General features: G+C 47.6%; 1 pseudogene; it reads right to left on the bottom strand.

Annotated features, from left to right (window-relative positions):
• Positions 1-1,466: 1,466 nt before the first annotated feature.
• Positions 1,467-21,914, bottom strand: part of LOC118668643 — a 170,087-nt pseudogene continuing 149,639 nt past the window's right edge.

The raw sequence follows: 21,914 nt of genomic DNA, 5'->3' as shown, positions 1-21,914 counted from the left end.
TCAAATTCAAACAAAACTTAGTGAACAAATGGATGTCATCTATTTTGATTCCTTTTGCAAGAATATAATTAAATATATGCAACTGTTACTATTATAAACATTATAGTGATATTTTCCCATAATTGTGTGAATACAGGGATCACTAATAGTACAGAAAGTATGTTTTTGGCATTTCTCAATATATAAAACCTATCCCATCCTATATTATAACTAGAGGCCCAGTGCACGAAATTCGTGCACTCGGGGGTGGGGGGTGGCCACCCAGCCTGGCCTGTGCCCTCTCACAGTGCAGGAGCTCCGCGATCGATCATCCCAAAGAAGTAGGCCCCGCCCACCCATCCAGGGCTCCTTGATGGATTGCCCCAAAGAGGTAGGCTGGAGCCAGGGTCCCAGCTCTGCGCCGTGCGGAGCCGCCCCCACCAGCACTCACCTCACCGCACACACAGCTCCGCCCACCCATGCACGCCCACTGTGCATGCAGCCTTCTGGTGATCGTTACGGCATGAGGGCATCACAGCATGAGGGCGTCACAACCACATAGGTTTTTATTATACAGGAAAAGGCCAGGCAGGACTGGGGACTGGCAAGTGGGATGAGCGGATGAACTCTTGGTCCCTCCCACGGCCCGCAGGCTCCGATGGATCAGCAATGGTGAACAGGGGAACCCGGGTGAGTAGCGGGAGGACCAGGGTGGCTGTCAGGCCCTTGGGATCCCCAGCTTACCCCCGCTGCTCAGGGGCTCAGGCCGGTGGCAAAGCAGGCACCAGCGACTTCACCTCCATGCACGTGCGCCGGGCAGGCCACTAATGGAACATGCTGCCCACTTGGGGCCACTCACACAGGCACCACTGCTGCCGCCATTGCTGCCACCACTGGGGCTTACGGCGCTGACATAGCTGTGGGGCACGCCCGCGACCTACCCGCCCCAGCAGCGGAGGCGGCGTTGGGCCTGGGGACTGATGAATGGGCAGATGGCCCTGATCATCGGCTAGGCCTGGGGACCCTACCCACACAATTTTGTGCGCTGGGCCTCTAGTGTTATTACGGTAGTATGTGTTCTTATAACACTATGCATTTAAAATCTGGGTCAGTTCTTTTATCTGCAGTCTGTTTCCACACAATAGCTCCTGGGAATATGTGGGGACATGACTGCTGCAAAATCATCAAACCAGAAAAAAATGAATCAGATTTTACTTCCAATTAAAGAAATAAAATTACTAACAAGGAAGGAAAGAGCTATGTTAAGAGTAAATCGCTTAAAGTCTAAAAATTCAGCATTTCAAGATGCCTGTCTAGGAGTTAAAATATTTTAATATGAATGACAAGTTGGATCTCAGAAGTCACTCTGGATCTAAACAGAGACTATTTCACATTTTATTTTATTTTTTGAAATATATTTTTATTAATTTCAAAGAAGGGAGAGGGATAGAGAAATAGAAACACTGATTAGCTGCCTCCTGCACGCTCCCCACTGGGGTTTGAGCCCAAAACCTGTGCATGTGCCCTGACCGGGGATCGAATTGTTACCTCCTGGTTCATAGGTCGATGCTCAACCACTGAGCCACACCGGTTTAAATGGTTTACCTCTGTGACTACATATTAGCCATACAAAGCCCAGGTTGTTTTCTTTCTTTTGTGAATATGTCACGATAAAGCTTTGGCAGTAAAACATCAGAGTAGCTATGCTTCCTTAGCACTCAGCACAATGGTGCACTGAAGTTAAGGTACCCACATTTCAGTTCTGCTAATCTAACTTAAAATAGAAAACATTTCAACCATCAAAAGCGAAAATAAAATGCACACACAATAACCCCAGCAAGTCCTGCTATTCTTCAAGGTTTATAAAATAAGTCTCCGTCACTAGTGAATCAGCGTTCATTAACCTACATCTGCAAATAGCTTTTGTTACCTAGATCCCTTTCAAACCACTTTAATGCAAGGCTAACGGAACAGGTCAAAGAGGAAAGAGGAGGCCGAGCGGAACCTATGTCCACGTTCCTTTGTAAAGGCCGCTAGTCCTCCCGGGGCGGCCCATTCCGCGGCTGGTGCATTCCTCGTTCCCCCGGGCTCCGTGGAGGTGCGTTCCGGAGCTCCAGCGGGCTGTCACGTGCAGCAGCCCCTGTCACTATTCCAGGTAACAAAATGATGAAGCAGAGAGGGGACAGGGGCAGGAAACTGAGTGCACTCCTCACAGCACACATAGGCCCAGATGAAGCTGCTGAAATCCAAGGCAGTTTCCCACAACGAGGCCGGACGGTGATCCAAGCAAGAAGCTCTGCTGGCTGTTGCTCCTCCAGATGGACGCACACCTCCCTTTGCTACCGGGTGACCTAAAACAAATTAAACAGTGAGCATGCAATGCCCCATTCCACCCCCTCCCCCCCCGACATAGTCCTTCCTGCCCACACCTCCACGCCCATCTGTGTCAGTGTGTGCAGGTTAGCAGGTTGCACCTTCACATAACTGACCTCCCCAAATCAGCTCTTCAGATTCTGCTTTGCACTTCCTGTGTGTAGGTTGCAAGACAACATGCACAAAGGTCCCACACGTGCTATGTGTCCTCGCTTTGTATTTGTGGAGACACAAAAATCCCATTCAAGGCCCAGGGGGCTAACGCGCACGTGCTGAGCGTGCTCTGTTAATGGTGCTGGAATTCTGTGTAATGAATGCCGATGAAAATCAGCAGATGTCAGGACCAAAATGTTGCCTTTGTTATTTTTTAATGTAGTTAACTTGCTTTTTTTTTTTAACTTAGATATGACATTTTATTTATTTATTTATTTATTTATTATTATTAGTTAAGGTATTACAAATGTGTCTTCATCCCCCCCATTAACCCCCAACCAACCTCCCCCACACACACAAACTCATGTTCCCATCCCCCTGTTGTCCATGTCCATTGGTTTGGCTTATATACATGTATACAAGTCCTTCGGTTAACTTGCATTTTTAAAGAAGAAGTTATTTTATGAAACTGCTGTAATTACTGGAAAGATACACCCATTCAAAAGGTTGTTGTTTTTTTTCATTTGAAATACCCCAGGCTCATTACTTGAAATCTAAAAAAACAGACCAGCAGTTTCTATAGTTTGATAAGAAATTTTACAGGTTGATCAATACACCAGCTAGAAGGAAAAAGCAAAAGCCTTAGGACTTTAATAGGTCTCCACCAGAAATATTTTCAAAGTAAATTATGTTATTTGATAGCACAGTCACCAAGGCTGGTCTTTAGACCCAATCAGGTTTTAGTCAAACCGCAGGTTGCCGACTAACTGGCAGAGAGGGCTTTATTCATGCATCTGCAGTAGAACGGCTCTCATGTTCGCGCTGGAACACTGCAGCGAACTGAGCCAACACCGGCCGTCCTCAGGGGCCGCCCTGAGGCAGGGCTGGCGCACTTTTCCACGTGGGCCTGCCGGTGAGCATGCTTCCTGTGCAGGCTTCGCAGTCACTGTCACACATTCTCAACGCCACCTTCACACACAAAAGCAGCATAGACAATGCGATATTGACTAAGGGCCATGGCTTCGTACCAATAAAATGTTATTATTATGGACACAGAAATTTGGATTTCATAGAATTTTCATGTGTTGTGAAATATTATTTTCCTTCTTTCCTACTTTTTCAACAAATAAAAAATGTGCAACCCATTTTTAGCTCAGAGGCCATACAAGAAGAGGCCAGGGCTGGTTTGGGCTGGCAAGCCATAGCTTGCTGACTTCTTTTCTGGAGGAAAGTACTACACAAACAGGCAAATAGATGGTCCATCAGAAGGTGACGTGCTATGGCGGACAGTCATCGGTATGAGGAGACACTGGGCAGGTGGTGGGAGGCTCCTGTGTGCAGAGCAGTGTGAGGGAAGATGTCAGGAGACACTTGCAGGTTGGGCGGGAGCGCCGACTCTGCAGGAAGAGCCTTCCAAGGGGAGAGGGAGGTGACTGCAAGGAGCCCCGGGCCATGCACGGGATGTGGCCTCTCCCTGACTGTGGTCCAAAGATGGCACAGGAGCACACGGCCAGATGCAGCTTAAAGGAATCGCTGTGACTGAGATGAGGAAAGGCAACGCCAGCAGGACTTCTGACAAATAGGACGAAGGATGTGAGAGAACGAGGAATCAGTCCTTGGCTCGAAAATCCTGACTGAGTAGGTCATTTCCCGAGATGGGGAGGACTGTCCTTCGCTTCTTCGTCTGCTAAGTGTGAAACAGCACCTGCTCGCCTCCGCTGCAGGGAAGAGTGAATGAGACAGTGGCCTGAGGAGCGCGGCCCAGTGCCGGGCATGCGGCTGACACTCAGGAAACAGCTCTTTCCGGACCCCATCATCTGTATTTCCCTAACAGTGTTTACAGCCAAGTGCTGACCTACATCTAGGATGTCACTCTCAAAAGCATCCTCCCTCAGGAAGCTCATTCGCAGGCCCAGCTCATTTTGGAGCCCATCTACACTGAAGGGTGGAGAAGATTCTTTAGGATTTATTTTCCTGTAAATCTGTGGCTTTGCTGATTGTATAAGGAAGGTCCATGTTACTTTGGAATGTGGGTGGATAAGGCTGCTAGCATGCCAATATCAGCTCCACTGTCCTGTGACAGGGGACCACGTGTTTTACGCTCTGGTGGTAGGGATGAGGGAAGACCAACCCCAGGGGAAAGAAGCCACCTCAGTTGGACCTAGAAAGACAAGAGGAATTTTGGAAGAAGGGGTGGGGGGTGTGAAGAAAAAACAATGGGCATGGGAACACAGCCTCTTGGGAGGGTGGCAATGAAGGCTCCTCCCAAAATGCTTATACTTTGTATTTTCCACCTGTTACCTGGGGACCCATTAATGGTCTCTCATCAAGGAAGAATCTGGGCAGGGAGGTAACTCGGGTGGCACAGAAAGCAGAGGAGAAGCCAAATAAAGGGGAGAACAGGGGCAGGTGGGGAGCTTGGAGAAACAGCGCGTCCTGCATCCAGCTTCCTCATCAGAATCACCCCAACTCTGCTAGTGTGGTTTCCTAAGCCTGACCCAGGCTGACTGTCCCAGAATATCCTCGGGGTGGGGCTCAAAGCAGGGCACTTCTAACAGGTTCCCATGATGATTTTTCTATAGCAATTGATACCAAAACTCTTATAGCATGGTAGCAGAAGAGGATGAAGATGGCCCACGGTGACAGCCCAGGAGCCAGAGAAAGGGATCCACCCCTTAAAGGGCCACTGAGGACAATACCAGGAGGACTTGGTCCTCTTAGATGGTGAGGCTGACAGATGCTGAAGAATGCCCCTGTTGTTTAAATTCCTAACTCCTCCTCTGGTTGTCCAATGTAAAATACTGGAAACATTTAGACACTTAGCAGAAACCTTAAAGATCAAAATGAAGTAGGAGAATCGGGTAGGATGCTTGCAAAGAGCTACTGAAAATATAGACTGTTCTCTAATGCAGAAGTCGTCAATCTCAGCACTAATGACTCTGGGACCAGACGACTCTTGGTCAAATAGCCCCTTGAAGGCAAAAATGCTCCTGGTTGAAAACTACTGCTCTAAAGATACAGTTCTTCACCCTTAGGAGATGTTGTAAAAATCTGAAAATTCTTCAGATTCAATATGATTTACTTCTATTTTCAAATAACAGAAAGTCCTGGCAAATGGCTGGCTTTGGTGCTAAGCGGACATCGGGCACTTAATATGGCACCGAGAAGACAGTGCAACTCAGAATTAAGAAAAGGACAATGGAGGTGGGATTGCAGAGCCAGTTACATTTTCCCACAAGAAGAAACCACCACACTGTCTCTCGGGACCCTGAAAACCGCACGGGTGGAATAAACTCAGTGCCAACCTTTTACACTCGGGAAAGACCAGGGACTGCTTCCAGAACCATCCCTTCTCATTTCATACCATCACCTAAGGCTGCTAATGTCTCATTAACTGCTTACTCTTTTCTTATTTACATTTAAAGGAAAATAAAATTCTGACATAGGCGGCTTACTGTCGACAAGCCTACTTTTTGGCCCTTCCTTGTTTTGAGTCTATAGTGCAGCGGTTCTCAACCTGTGGGTCACGACCCCTTTGGCGGTCAAACGACCCTTTCACAGGGGTCGCCTAAGACCATCCTGCATATCGGATATTTACATTACGATTCATAACAGTAGCAACATGACAGTTATGAAGTAGCAACGAAAATAATTATATGGTTGGGTCACAACATGAGGAACTGTATTTAAAGGGCCAGAAGGCTGAGAACCACTGCTGTAGGGATGAACCGCCTAAGGAAAGTGGGAACTATTTTGTTAGGTAGCTGATACCCCTCCTCCAGGGAGGCCACAGCTCTGCCTTCACAGGAGCCCTGTCTCGCTGCGGTGTAAGGTCAGCACTGATTTTAAGACACAGAAATCGTTTCTGTGGGTGCCGCGCTCTGCACAGAAGCTGGTCACAGCTCCACAGATGAATTACTGCATCTGCATCAGATCCATAAAAGACATAAAATGTCTTATGCGGCCCAAGTCACACTGACTTGGATTAATAAAGGAAACAAAGTTTTATAACTTTGAGATTATTCTCAGGTGGCATATCACTAAAAAAAAAAAAAAGCAGCTAAGTATCATGACAGCTTAGGGAACTGTATTACGTTTCTGCCACTTTTCGAAGTGCCAAATGAAATGTCACTTCCGTTGAGGATTTCTCGAGAGCAAACTCATCTCCCCCACACACAGCCAAAATGCCCTGAAGGTTTGCTTCCTGCAAATGCCCTCCCTGACTGCACATAAACAGAGAGGGAGTGCTGTGGCAAGAGGCTACTTAGAAACCTTCTTTTCTGGAACATGGCTTGTGTTCATGGTCTTGTTTCATATTTATATGTAAAAATCAATACAAGTATAATCTTCTGAAATGTCATTTCTTAGTCTACAGGGAATACAGTGAAGGAAAAAATTTATCATTGATGGATGTACGACCCTAGGTCATCAGTAACTCCAAAATTTTTATTTAGGAAGGGGTTAGGGAAATGGCTGGAAGGGGCCACTGGGAAAAGGACAATGGAATGCTTTTAAGGTGAGGTTTGCTTAGTAAGCACACTGAGTTTACATAGGTTGGAATTGGATTGGGATTGACTTAGAGGTGGAGCCCATAGAAATGATGGGAGTGTTAACCTCCTTCCTCCACCAACAATGACTCCATGACCTCCCACTGCCCTGGATATAAAATATTACATCAGCTTATTTGTCGTAGTCACTGTTCAATATAATCTATACTAGTAGCCCGGTGCACAAAAATTTGTGCACTCGGGGATGAGGGTGAGGGGTGGGGCCAGACCCCTCAGCCCGACCTGCACCCTCTGTCATGTTCCGGGACCCCGGCCACTCCTGGCCTAGGCACAGGCCTACAGGCTTGGGGCGGCCTGGTTCCCGAGGCCCCATTTTATCAAGAGAACAAAGTCAGCGTTATTTACAGCCCTCACAGAACCCAGTACACTAAATCTGTGCATACAACTGCCTCGTTCATGTGCCTGCTTCGCCCTACTGAATTACTAACATCTTGAGGACATAGCTCTGTCTTATGCTGCTTCACCTTCAGTGCCTGGCCTGGTGCCAGGGACCTGAGAGGGTTTGCTGAGTGAGTGAATAATGAGTGAGTGAATGAGTGACTGAATGAGCGAGTAAGTGAATGAGCAAGCAGCTACCTGTCCGGATAGTTCGCACTCCACTCTGGGCTGCCTGACGCAAACCCCAGGCAGTTCCCGCCCTGCTCCCAGCGGCCCCACTCTCCTCTCCCAGCTGCATAGTTTGCGCAGGGCAAAGGCGGCCTGAGTGTGCGTGTTGGCAGATCGGAGCATTAGCACCTGCCAGGAGGGCCTTTTGTGGGCGTGGCCGGTGGCGGATCGCTGTGGTCCCGCCCGCCAGCCGTGGGTTGGGTCCCATATGGGCCGCCTGCCACCGGGGTCACAGATAGCAGGCCCGGATGGCAGCGGGGCAGGCGGGATGGCGCTGTCCCGCCCTGCCTGCAGTATGCAAATTAGCCGCCATCTTTGTTGGCGGTTAACCACCATATTGGTTGGCAGTTAATTTGCATATCGTTCTGATTAGTCAATGGGAAGTGTATCGGAGATACGGTTAATTACCCTATTTGTCTTTTATTAGATAGGGTATATACAAGGCTAATATGCAAAGTGTCCCCTCAGGAGCTCGACCAGAGACTGAGTTGGATCACTCGCTATGATGTGTGCTGACCACCAGGGGGCAGAACAAAGGAAGGCCCTGGCTGGCAGCCAGCAGCTGGGGAAGGGAAGGCCCAGCCAGCTGCTGGAAGGCCCTGATCAGCCCTGATTGCCAGCCAGGCCTAGAGACCCTACCCATACAGGAATTTCATGCACTGGGCCTCTAGTCTGACATAAAGAGTTATGCTGGGGAAAGGACATTCCAGAAAGGCCAAAGTCACAGATGGGGTGGCATTGCCCATGCAAGATTGCCAATCTAATTGATGGCCAGATAACACCAAAGGGGACCATGGCTACTAGTGCTGAGGTTGCACCATGCGGCTGCTTTGTCTATACTTGCCTTTGTAGTTTTGACTTTATTGCCACTGCTACAGGCCCAACCTGAGTCATCTGGAAGCACTTTGCAATCCTCTCCTTCCAAACAGGGATCCATGTGACACCACCACTTCTGAACCACAATGGAAGCTGGAAAACAAAGGCCAAATACTGCGGGTGACACTGCTTCTTCCTGCCAGTGTGGACAACATGAAGCTCAGCACAGAGGAGCATGCTGACCTCACTGACATAGCGGAGTTAGTGAAATCTCACGCTTCAGGGCAGGCCTACCTTGGTCTGAATCTGACTGTGACACTTTACAAGTGACATTGAACTCATTATTTTACTGCTCTCCACCTCATTTTGTTCATCTGTAAAATGGGGGTAAAAATAGAACCTCGCCACAAGATATGAAGGATAAAGCAAATTCATGTGAAAGTCTTGGCTGACTTTGGGGCAGTCACTTCCGTTCTGGGAAAGCGTTAGCTTTTACTGTGGTCCTCATCTTTGGTGGTAGGCTGTATGTTGATGGTGCAAAGTTATGTTTAATGGTTTTTGTTGTCAATAGCAAGGACTAACAGCAGTCAACATTTCCAACCCACGCGGTGCTCATGTCCTCATCCTTTCCAGCCGGTGCTGAGCACTGCAACACGGGGCCCCAATAGCCCCTCAATGCCACATTCTAGACTAGCCAGCTCACCTGTGAATTCACTTCCTTTTACCTCAGCATGCCTGCAGGGGGCGACCAGTAAAAGCATTTGTGTTTTAAGCCCATGGAGCAGGAAGTAGCAACCCCCTGAGTCCTCTGGGTTTAGAAGCACAAGAAGAAAAGTGAAGAAAGCACCATCAACTTGGCTAGTTATTCCCACAGAATCAAAGGACAAAAGGATCGTGACTGTTTTAAGGGTGAGCCCAGCCAATAGGCTGGTACAGGACAGGGTGCTGGGGCCGGGGTGCTGGGAAGGTGGGGGGAGAAATAGAGAGGATCTTAGCCCTGTTTTTCTTGTTGAAACAGCAACGCTAATAGAAAACATCCCCCATTGGATTTCACTTAAACTACTACCGCCTGAGAAGTTTGAAATTCAAGTTCAAGAAAATCTTTATAAATCCTTTTCTTGAGGGCCTGGCATGCTAATTGGCTTCCCTGCATTTTCTAATTTCAATATAGCTGTACCTCTGAGCTTAAAAATTATCTCCTTGCATTCTACAGAGAAGAGAAAACTGAGGCCCTGAGGTATTGACTTGTCCAAAGTCACAGTTTGAAGAGAGTCGAGCAGCACTGAACGGAGGCAGTCTGACCCTGCACCCACGCCCCAACCTGGAAATACAGGTGGGCGGAAGCAGGTCCACAAAACAGAGCTTATTCTTGTATTATTATTTATTAATTACTGGATTATTTTCCCTATGAACTGTATGCTTCCCTTTGCCCACCGCTGTATACAGCTGCTCCCTCACACCAGGGATCTCTAGTGAAACAAGCCCTTGTATAGAACCAGGGATGAAAGTAGGTGACACAGCGAGCCAGTGCATGCAGACTCCTCTGTCAGGCAACTGAGGTGCAGCATGATGAGGGCACAGCACCGTTTCACTATCAGCTGCGGTGGCCGGACACTGCGTCTACCCTGATGCAGAAAAGTGGCCACCATTCTCGATTCTGGCCAAATCCTGAGCTCCTATGCCATCAGTCCCATCAAAACCAGTAACCTGAGTTAAGGCGTTTCGCGATCTGGGATAACCACTTGCTAGTTAAATCAAACGGCGCTGACACTGAGAGGGAAAGTAGCTGAATGGGTTATTTTTTCTGAGAGAGACACTTCACTGGACACACTGGGGGAACCTGAAAACGTGTATTCCTTTCAGCCCCAGATATCGCAATACTCTCATCTTCAAACTAGATGGAGTTTTGTCATTTTCAAAGCACTTTTACCTGCTGTCCCTCTTTTGATTGTCCCAACAACACTCAGAAGCAGGAAATGGAAGCAGAAGATTTCAGGAATAAACACCAGAGCTTTGGGTAACGTGAGTTAAAGAGAGAGGAGGTATTAGATTCTAGTGCTCTCTCTCCTCCCATCTGTCTCCTATGCTACACTGTACAACAGCTTAGATTAACAAGTGCTCCCCAGCGTCTGGCCATGTTTATAGAGCTGCCACTGAGTCATTATTCCTGAACACCCTGGTTGGTCCCAAGTGGATATAAAGACAAGTAAGAGATGGTTCTCAACCCCCAACTTAAAATACCATGCACAGGACTGGAGAAGTTTCATAAATGTTGACAGAGCTTGGTTATATTTATACAGCATCAAAGCTGAATCTAAAATACTTTATCTTATCTTTAAAGCTGTTCCCTAGACCCTGGCTTTCACTCAGCAGGGGACTCTATTCTCTTCAGAGGAATCAGAGCCACGTGGACGAGTCAGAAGAAGCCTTGATGGGCACACGGTCAGTGACCTGTCCTTGTGGGGGCAGGGGGAGTGGTGGGACAGTGAGTGGCCACCCTGGAAGCCAGCAGACCATGCGGCCAAAGGGGGGGTCAGCAAGGCTGCCCGGGCACTCAGCCGAGGAGGATGGTATAGAAAGCAATCTCCAGGGGCTCCGAGGCTGTGATTAGACTAAACTGGGCTCTCTAAGCAGGAGGGAGCCATGGATAGTGTGTGAGGAAGGCAGGGCAGGGAGCCAGGGACACCTGCACCGGGCAGAGTCCGCCTGGCAGGGCAGTAGGAAAGGCTGGGGCAGAAAGGAGTATGAAAGAGAAGAACAGGTGAGGCGTGAGTCTTAGAAGGGGCAGCAGGCAGAGGACTGTAGAGCACTGTAAAGGGGTCCAAAAGGTATGAGTGCAGGGAGAGATCTGGGAACAATTCTTTGCAGAGAAAACAGAGTGCATCACATTTTCTCCGCTTCACGGCAGGGAAATGTCAGTGCTTCCCTACTGACTCAGGGGGACCAAGCACACTCTCATGCCAACCCCGAGGAAAGACGCTGGAGGAGAAGAAATGATGGGTTGATTCAGGCATTCATCACAGAAAAAAATGCCAGTTCTTAACTACAGAGAAGAATATTGTTTTCCTAGTATTTCCTTTAAAGATTTACATTGAATTTATCTAAATAAATAAAAGAAGGAAGTATATATGGTCACGCTCTTGTGAAATTACTCACAGAGCCTCCATAAAGAGCAAGCTGCCCTGGGCGGGAAGTGCTTCCACTGTGAAGCCCGGCCTGCAGCTAGAAGGGCACACAGGGCGGTGCCCTGAGCAGGTGCCTGCTCCCTGGGGCTTCACTGGGCAAGACTCAGAGCAAATATTCTCTCAGAAGAGACAGACATCAGAGCCACCACAGGAGCCAAAATGAAAGCTGCAAATTCCTTTATGAATTAAAGATTGACTAACAAGCTCACAACGAGGTGCGAACCAACCAAGAGTGTGCCCTGCGGGTGAGCAGGTGATTGAACGGCCTGGGCACTGAAGCTCTGCGTGCACTGCGCAGGGCCAGGCTGAGGCAGGGACGCGAGTGGGGTTCTCCTAAAACAACCGCAGAGCGCCGCCCCCTGACCTGAACCTGTCCCCACAGGAAATAAACCTGTAGGAGGCATACTTTTATTTTCCTGTTGATACCATAAAATACTTTCAATGAGAATGTCTTGTCGCTTCTATTTTTTTAATTATTTTAAAAGCCTCATGCCTTCCTTACTTATGAAAACATAAAGATGCCAATCTGTAATAAATTTCACATTTTATGCAGAAAGGAAGAAAAAGACAGTGAAATCCTGGTTGCGCGGAAGTGAGTAGTACTTTCTATAAATGTTCCAGGGGGAAAAGGCATGTGTCCAATCAGCTAATCTGCTTCTGGTGCATTTTCTTTACTCCCTGATGTATAAAATACATTGAGGGTTTGGCTTGTTTTCTATCCCTTATCTTAAATAAATATCATCCCACTAAACACAACTTACAATGTGTGTTTATATAGCTACTTCGATAAGCCCACCTTTGAGTAAGGCTAACAGCGAACAGGCTCACTTCTCAAGGTCTGGCCTCCCATTTGTTGACTTAGCTCAGTTGTACTTACACAAGTTCAGGCTTCTCTAAAGGAAGATGTGTTTCCACACTGACACATGGACAGGAAGATGGAGAAAACATCTTCCCGGAATATATAGCATCTGGAAAATGGAAGTAGCCACCAGAACACTCTCTGAGATTCTGTGTTTTAGCTTCAGCTATTTCGCTGTCACCATTGTTATTTCAAGACACTTACAGTCTTCTTCAAAATAACTAAGCCATTTATTAATTTTTAAGATTGCTAGGTGGCAAGCCCTGCCAATGTATATTTCTCTCTTTTTTTAAGACAAAAAGTCATTCCAACCTGACAGGTAACAAACATAAAAGCAGTCATGACAGCACTACGATGTTGCTTCGGGAATCCCACTTCTTCCAACTCCACACTCGCAGTGTTGTCATCCCACAGTGTGCACAGAGCGCTGAGGGGGCTGGCTGCACGGAGCGCTGGGGGGGCTGCACGGAGCGCTGGGGGGGCTGCACGGAGCGCTGGGGGGGCTGCACGGAGCGCTGAGGGGGCGTGGTGGGATGCAGAGCCGGACCCTTTGTGACCAGGTCTGTCCTCGGCCAAGTGCCCCCTCACACAAGTACATACCCCTGGAGTGAGAACCTCTACGGCAGGGTTTCTTGACCTTGGCACTATTGACATTTGGGGCCAATAATCCCTTATTGCGAGAGTCCATCCTGTGCCTTGTTAGATGTTGAGCAGCCTGCCTGGCCCCCACCTCCCCAACGACAGTAGCACCCTCTACCCCAGGGTAACAACCCAAAGTGTCTGGAGACATTGTCAGATGTCTACCCTGGTTGAGAAACATTATATGTGGTTATTGGATACTAGAGGTCCAGTGCACAACATTCGTGCACTCAGGCGGAGGGGGGTGGGGGCGGGGGCGCAGGGTGTACAGGGGTCCCTCAGCCCGGCCTGCACCCTTTCGCAGTCCAGGAGCCCTCAAGGGATGTCTGACTGAGAAGCTGGCAGTTGGACATCCTTAGAGCTGCCACAGAGGCCATAGAGCCTCCCGCCACTGTTGCTACACGAACCAGCCATGAGCCCGGCTTCTGGCTGAGTGGTGCTCCCCTTGCGGGAGCACATTGACCACCAGAGGCAGCTCCTGTGTTGAGCATCTGCCCCCTGGTGGTCAGCGCACATCATAGTGACCAGTCATTCCACCGTTTGCTCAATTTGCATATTAGCCTTTATTATATAGGCTACTCAGATCAAATGAGAGGCTTAGCTGTTCATCAGACCTCATTAAACTAGGGCTCATTAAAAGACTCCTACTCCACAGTAGACACCAAGCCCCACAGCCCCTGGTCTTCCTCCATGCCCCCATCGTGGGCAATGCCACAAGCCTAACGCTTGGAAACCTACGCTCAGAAATCTTGGGCTGTTTTAATGAACTTTGTTCACAGTACTTCATGGCCTTTCTTATTGGCACCCCCTGCTTCATTCAATCCAGAATACAAATTCCCACCAGGTGGCAATTAAATTCTAAAATGTGTATCTAAGGCCTCTAACACCCACGGCTCTGTTTACACCTCCAGGCTGGTCCCCTGCCATGTCCAAGCCAGACTGCGCTTCTTCCACCTCCCAAGGTGGCCCACTCGTTCGCATGTGCTTCACGTGGCTGCGCTGCCCAGTTCCCTCCGGCCTGGTGAAGTCTCACCACCGCTCCCCTTCTCTGCTCTGCCCAGAGCCCTTCACCGACTAGAATTTAATTGTCCATCTTCTGAGTAAGGTGTGGGCTCCTTGAAAGCAGGACCTATGTCTAATTACCTTCCTTCCCTGGCATCTAGGATACGCCAGGCACCAAGTTGCTAAATTAAAAGTTGATGAATGAACTCACACATGCAAGACACATTCGTCCAGCTCACCAAGTGCTTTTGCAAAGTACACCTTGCTGGCATTCACCTGATGACCGGAGAAGCCCAGAGCCCTGCTTCATCATAAGTGGCAGGAAACCACACGCAATGAGAAACCCCTGGGAAATCACAGCTGTAAGACAGACCTGGGTCTCACACAATTGGAGCTACAGACATCGCCTTCAGTGTGAACAGTAACCCTCATCCCAAAGCCAGCGAGTTCCGACATCTGAGAAAAAAAATTCAGGTATCATCAAAAGAAAGAAAAAAGTTGCCCTAACTGGTTTGGCTCAGCGGATAGAGCGTCGGCCTGCGGACTGAAAGGTCCCAGGTTCGATTACAGTCAAGGACACATACCCGGGTTGTGGGCTCGATCCCCAGTAGGGGGCATGCAAGAGGCAGCCAATCAATGATTCTCCCTCATCATTGATATTTCTAACTCTCCCTCTTCCTTCCTCTCAGAAATCAATAAAAATATTTTTTGAAAGGAAAAAGGTTTATAAAGTAACTGCCTCCCATTCTTAAGCCTGTCTTATTCATCTTTTTAAACTCAGTTTAGGAAGCATTCCCTTTGACAAAATAAATTAAGTTTCATTGTAGTACTCATTTATCTCATTTTATCATAAAACCACTCAGCATGATCTCTATAGAGCTATATTTTGATAAATGTGTAGAATGCAGTTCCCGCCACTAAACAGCCTATGTAAGCCAGGGGAAGATTCAAAGGGGAAAATGCTGGCCCGCTAAACACTTGTCTGTTTCAGGACCCAAGTAAGCATAACCTCAATCAAGTAATTCCCAGACCTTCTCCCAATCCCAAATGTGTATTAAAGACACATTTCAATAATTCAGGAAGACTCATAAATTCATTATAACAAAGAAGCTCGATGAGGGAAATGGGGGGTGGGGGTATAGCTAATTGTTCTCCCTGTTTAACTTGTAAAAGCTATAATTTTATGTAAAAGCGATGAAAAAAATGATGTGTGGATTAATAAAAATGCATGAGGCTGTTCCACTTTCTATGCCAACATTAATTAGTGCCTGCTCCAACATTTTCTCACCTTTGTTTTAATTTAAATGTAAATTGAAATGAATTTTATATTTCAGATCCTCTCTGTTCTTATTGACAAATAAGGGAAGAGGAATGTATCAGCAGAGACCAGGTCTTCCCACAAACCAATTAGCAGCATGATACTGCATAATTATTATGGGATAAAGATTAAGCAGGTAAAACTAAAAAGCCCTAATGGAAATATATTCAGATAAGGACTAGAAGATTGGGGGAAATATATTCAGATAAGGACTAGAAGATTGGGGGAAATATATTCAGATAAGGACTAGAAGATTAGGGGGATGTGAAAAAAGTAATATATCCTACCTAAAGCCTGAACTACAACATTCCTATCTCCTCTGTGACTTTGATCCAGTAAACATTTATTGAGCACCAATTGTTTGCCAGACAATGCCAGGTGCAGGGAACACAAATACACAGACAAAATCACAACCCATCTTTCAGAGTTTGGGTGTTCTCTGGCCACAAATGTTGCTCTGAAGTTATGTATTTACATAAAACTTATCCTGCACGAGGCACATCTAGTCAAAAGTTTCCATTTAAATTGGTACTAGTCATATTTCAAATGCTTAGTTCGAATTAGTCACACACTTCAAATAATCGGTAGCCACATGTGGTTAGTCACTACCAATCGTCCTGGACCCACCCGCATCATGACATGTGGGTGCAGAGATGCAAGGAGAACGTGTGCATCATCACAGAAGGTTCCTCTGCACACACTCTACTCAGACCACAAATAATCGGTCCCCATCACCTCCTGACCTATGACATTAGGGAAATCAGCCAGTTAGCCGGTGAGCCTGCTGATTTGCCATAGACACAACCAAAACGTCCCTTCAGTATAAGAACGGCTGTATACATTATGGCCTATCCGTTGACTAAAGCAGGTTAGATTAAGAAGTATCCAGTGTGATACCATTTGTGTACAACACACATTCATATCAAAATCTACTGCATTTTCCACAAATCTATCTTAGACACACAAATACACAGAAAAATATATTGTCCAAACAGATAAATGTAGCCCTAGGGTGGTGGTCAAAGGGCATTTTGCCCAAATATAAAACAAGCTAGTTTAGGGTAAGGTATTAATGTTCCCTTTACTAAGAGAAAGATGCTATAATAGTAATTGCTACCCCATTCCTATTTTCCAGGTACCAATACTTTGAGTATTGCCCTGGCCAGGTGGCTCTGTTAATTGGAGCGTTGCCCATACACCAACAGGAGGTAGGTTCAATTCCCGGTTAGGACACAGACCTAGATAGTAGGTTCAATACCCTGCTGGGGTGCGTATGGGAGGCAACAGATCCACGTTGCTCTCTCACATCGATGTTTCTCTCTCACTCACTCTCCCCTCTTCCTCTCTCTCTAAAATCAATAAACATATCCTCAAGTGAGGATTAAAGTAAAAACACTTTGATAATTGTAAAACATGATTTAGATATATAAGACTTAATAGCCAAAGATAGATTTATTCTTCAAACAGCTGGAAGTCACCAAACTGGTTTCAAGAATAACAGTGACATGATCAGTTCTGTTTATTAGAAGCATCTTTCTTGCTACAGGGCAGGGAATGGAACCCGGGGGGTAGTAAGCTCAGCAGGATGTGGTGCTGGCCCCGACTGGGGGGGGGGGGGGGGTGACAGTGGGGCGGAGAAAGGTGGACTGACCTGAGAGAGAAGGAGACAGAATGGCTATGACTTGGCTTCAGTTGATGGAGAAAATACATAATACACTGTCCCAGTTGGGGATGCAGGAATTTAGAAAATTTCTTTTAAATGCATTTTTAATATTAAAGATCTTTACCTTTTTTTTACAGGTACACAATCCTTTACCTATAATCCCCAAATCCAAAAAGCTCTGAAAATGAAAAGGATTTCTGTAAGATGGCAGCAAAACCTGACTTGAATTAGCGTGAGGCTCTTCATCCTACCTGCCCCTTCTGCATGACTATCCATATACCTCACTGTAGACATTTTAACAGCTGTGATTATGGGGTGCAACTGGAGAAGACAGAGGGTTTGTTATGTGGTAGATGGTATATGCACTATGCTACCTTCATAAATACCTGACGACACCTGAATTTGGCAACACATTTGGCCCTCAGGGATTATGACAAGGAAACGTAGAAGGGAAATTGTCCATGTTCCCTCTCCAGCTTTAGAGTAACTGAGATTACGCTGATACAACACCACTGGTGAGCAAACAGCCCATAAAGAGGTGCCTGGAGGAGAGAGGGGAGGGAGTCAGCTACTATTTTCGATTGTGCAATAGATCTGCAATTAAGAATATGTTTGTGTGCATGTGTCTGTGCGTGTGGGCATGTGTCTGTGTGCGTGTGTGTCTGTGTGTGTGGGTGCATGTGTGCTTTAACTGGCGACCTTTACATGTGCATCAGATGAGACTGGAAGAGTTCATTTTCTGGGAGGTTTCATGCCACTGTAGAGAAACTCTATAAGACTTAACCTCATAGCTGATCTCCTGGGAACTAATGTTTCTAACAAGGTGTCTCCTGGGAAAAGGCAGGACATCAAAAGGAATCAATCCCAGGCCTCCACCTACAAACATCAACATTCACTCTGCTGGGCATAGTACTCTGCTAGGATTTGGAGACGACAAATGAATACTACTACACAATCCCAAATTGTTCTCTGAGAAGTTGCACCAAAGAAGATGCTTTATAATGTTTTTAAAATAATAATAAACTAGAAATTAAGAAAATATTTGTCTATAACATTAACATAAGGTGAGAAAGCCAGGCTGAGTCCAGAGTTTGAGAGCAGGAAGAAGAGTGTCTAAGGAAGCAGATGGGATAGTGGGTCAGAAGAAATCAAAGCACGTCTTCCTGACTGTCCAGTCATGTCCCCACTGGTCCCTCTTAAGGGACATCATTATGAACCTACCTTACTAATTATGAAATTTGTGGAGTTACATTTATGTTCACTTTTGGGGTAACACTGACCTAGAATAAACCTAGTTTTCTTTGCATTGCAAAGACAGTAAAGCTGGGAGATTCTTGGTAGTTGTAGGCCCTTCCTGCAATATTAGAGAAACAGACCAGAACGGTCTTACCTTCAACACAGGAAGGCTGAGCCCGAGTGGTGCCGGCAACCTGTCCTGGGAAGCAGGAACACTTGACTGTTTGTGATCGCTCTTCTATGTGGTTTTTGTTACAGCACCTGTGCACAGCAACCACCTCACAGGTCCCCTGCTTGACATGATGCTGACCTGGTAGGTAACGGGGGAGAAAAACAGACCCAGGGCTGTTATGAGGAAAGGACACCACCAAGAACAAGAATGATGCCATGGCTACATTTTCCAACTTCCTATGCTGCCTAAGAATCTTTGCAATTTTTATTTTGATGCCATTTCACATGCAAACTAGAGGCCCGGTGCACGAAATTCTTGCATGGGTGGGGTCCCTAGGCCTGGTGTGCCATCAGGGCTGATCAGGGCCAGGCCAATTGGGGCCCGAAGGCCCTGGCAGGGTCGGGAGAGGAGGTTACGGTTGCTGGGCCAGGTGCGGAAGGAACAGACCCCAATGCTGCCCTGGGTACCCTGCCACCCCACAGTTCCCCGTCTCCCCCCTCCCCTCCTTTCCTCAGTGCCACACCGCCACACCCCCGGGGGCCTGCTGGCCAGGGGGAGGGATGTGGGAAGGGGCCAGGGGAGATTTCAATCCCCAGTTTGGAACTTGCAGGAGGCAGCCAATCAATGATTCTCTATCATTGATATTTCTATTTCTATGTCCAAAATCAATCAAATATATATTCTTAAAATGCAAAGTTTTTAGAGGAAGAAAGGTAGGGCAAGGGAGCTATTGACAGGGGGGCATTTGAGATCTTGCTCACATTTCAAATAGGATACCATAAGGTGGTCCTCAGGGGGTGACAGGTGAGGAGTGGCAGTGGGTGGAGCAGGGCACTGCAGGCTAAGGAATGGGCTGTAATGACTGGGAATGTCTGTGACAGTGACACCGAGCGTATGTTGGGGACATCGCCGGGATCATTCATCCCCAAGAGGTTTTGATTCCGGAGGGGAGGAGAAACATGGAGATCAGCGGACCTTTCTTAGCCTAGAAGGTGAGGCAGGCAGCAGGAGTCTACAAATGTAAACACACAGTGTAACTTGCTGTCAGTCACCAGCCAAATCAATGCCCAGCCTGCGCTGGTGACTGTGTCCTGCCACTCTCCGGCTGTGCTGAGGTGCTATAGGCCGGGGAGGCCGAAGCCATGCCCCCAAGCACACGTATTATACGAAGGGGCGGGCAGGAGGCCAGAAGTTGGAAGTTGGAGCTGAGGCGGCCTGGCAGTGCTGCGTCCGCCATGGAGCTGGGCAGGAAGCAGCTGTCGGTGTGACTGGCTTTGGAGTTGGAGGGGCTGCGCTTCCTGCACGTCACTGGAGGGGCCTCAGGAGGCCTTTCCCTCCTGGAGCTGTTCTTCCCAGGGTGGTGGCGTCAGCCACTATTTTTTTTCAATTTATTTTTTTTATTGGAAAGCAAGCTCTGGGCTTGCGGTTCCTGGGATCCCTGGGCCATAGAGTGCACCTCCAGGCCTCACTTTACCCCCCTCCCTCTCCTCCTGTGTTGAGCATCTGGCCCCTGGTGGTCAGTGCGCATCATAGCGACTGGTTGATTGGGCGTTCTGGTCATTCCACCGTAATGGTCACTGGGCTTTTATTATATAGGATGTATATAACAATGTCAGAGGGGAGAGGTGGGGTCAAGATGACAGAGCAGGAAGATCCTGGGCTCACCTCCTCCCACCAACACATCAAAACTAACTGCAGAACAAATTCTCTACAACCGAGAATACAGAGAAAAAGCCACATCGAGATGGGTAAGGGGTCAGCAGAGAGGCATTCCACAGTGGGAGGGATATCACAGCCCGAAGGCCGCCTGGAGGAGTGAGGCGTCTGACCCACCTCAGGCTCTCCAATGTGGACCTGCTCCAGGAAGAGGAGCCCCTAACACCTGGTTGTGAGAACCAGCAGGGCTTGTGTTCCAGAAACTGAGGGCTCTGGGATAGCGAGCACCCTCCCTCCCAGGGTCTGTGCACAAGTCACTCATTCTGAATCAAAGCACATGGGTCATTCGTGAAAGAGATATATTGACTATTTTTAGGGTATCCGCTGGAGGGATTTGGTGGGCTCTCTCTGGGAACGGAGGCAATAGTGAGTGCCTTTCTCCCCTTGTTTGTTTTGTTTGCTCTCCTGCTCTCCAGCCTGCCTGACACTCTCCATTACGAGGCTAACCATTCCACCCACCTGGCATTCCCCTGAGGACCTACCCAGCCAACCACCTTCCAAAGCAGCACTCTGCTCCCCACCCTAGAACTCAGTGGCAGCCCAGGAGGCCTGGAAAGTGGGGGTTCTGTTCCCACCGCCTGGAGATGGCCAGAAACATCCCCAAAGTGGGGTTGAGGGGCCAGACCCTACACACCAATGTATCCACAGTAGTAGTGACCAGGCCTCAGCCATCCACCCTGGAGGCTGCTCTGTACACCAGCAACAGTAGCAGCAGGCCAGGCCAGAGGCCAGCCCAACTCCCCACTACCCCTCAGCAGGCCAGGCCATCAGACAAATGAGCTGCAGACCAGCCCACCCAACATAGTGCCCTCACAGTTGCAGCCCAAGCATAAGAGCATACACAGCCCACATAGGGGATGCTCTGGAAAACCAGACCCTGGTCACCAGGGGGATATGCTACTGGCCCCATGGGACACCTTCTACATGAGGTCACGCTTCCAATACCGTGAGACACACCTAATACACAGAAACAGAGTCGTAGGCCAAATGAGGAGACACGAAATTTCTTCCAAATTAGAAAACAAGACAAAATCCTAAAAAAAGAACTAAATAAAGTGGAGACAGGCAATCAACCAGATAAAAAATTCAAAGTAATGGTCATAAGAGTGCTCACCAAACTCGGGAGAGGAGTGGATAATCACAGGGAGCACTTCAACAAAGAGATAAAAACATCGGAACTAAATAATACAATAATTAAAGGAAAATATACTAGAGAATATCAATAGCAAATATGAGGCAGAAGAACAGGTCAGCGACATGGTAGACAAAATAGTGGAAATCACCGAATTGGAAAACCAAAAATAAATAAATTTTTAAAATGAGGAGCGTGTGCCCTGACCGGTTTGACTCGGTGGATAGAGCGTCGGTCTGTGGACTGAAGGGTCCCAGGTTCGATTCCGGTCAAGGGCATGTACTTTGGTTGCAGGCACATCCCCAGTAGGGGGCGTGCAGGAGGCAGCTGATGGATGTTTCTCTCTCATCGATGTTTCTAACTCTCTATCCCTCTCCCTTCTTCTCTGTAAAAAATCAATAAAAATATTTTTTAAAAAAAATAAAGTAAAATAAGGAGAGTGTAAGGAATCTCTGAGACAAAATTAGGCATTCTACCATTTGCATTATAGAGTCCCA

The sequence above is a fragment of the Myotis myotis genome, unplaced genomic scaffold (assembly GCF_014108235.1).
Source record: "Myotis myotis isolate mMyoMyo1 unplaced genomic scaffold, mMyoMyo1.p scaffold_m19_p_13, whole genome shotgun sequence".
NCBI classification, from domain to species: domain Eukaryota; kingdom Metazoa; phylum Chordata; class Mammalia; order Chiroptera; family Vespertilionidae; genus Myotis; species Myotis myotis.
The sequence above is the reverse complement of the archived record's forward strand: the minus strand, read 5'-3'. Positions and strand labels throughout refer to the sequence as shown.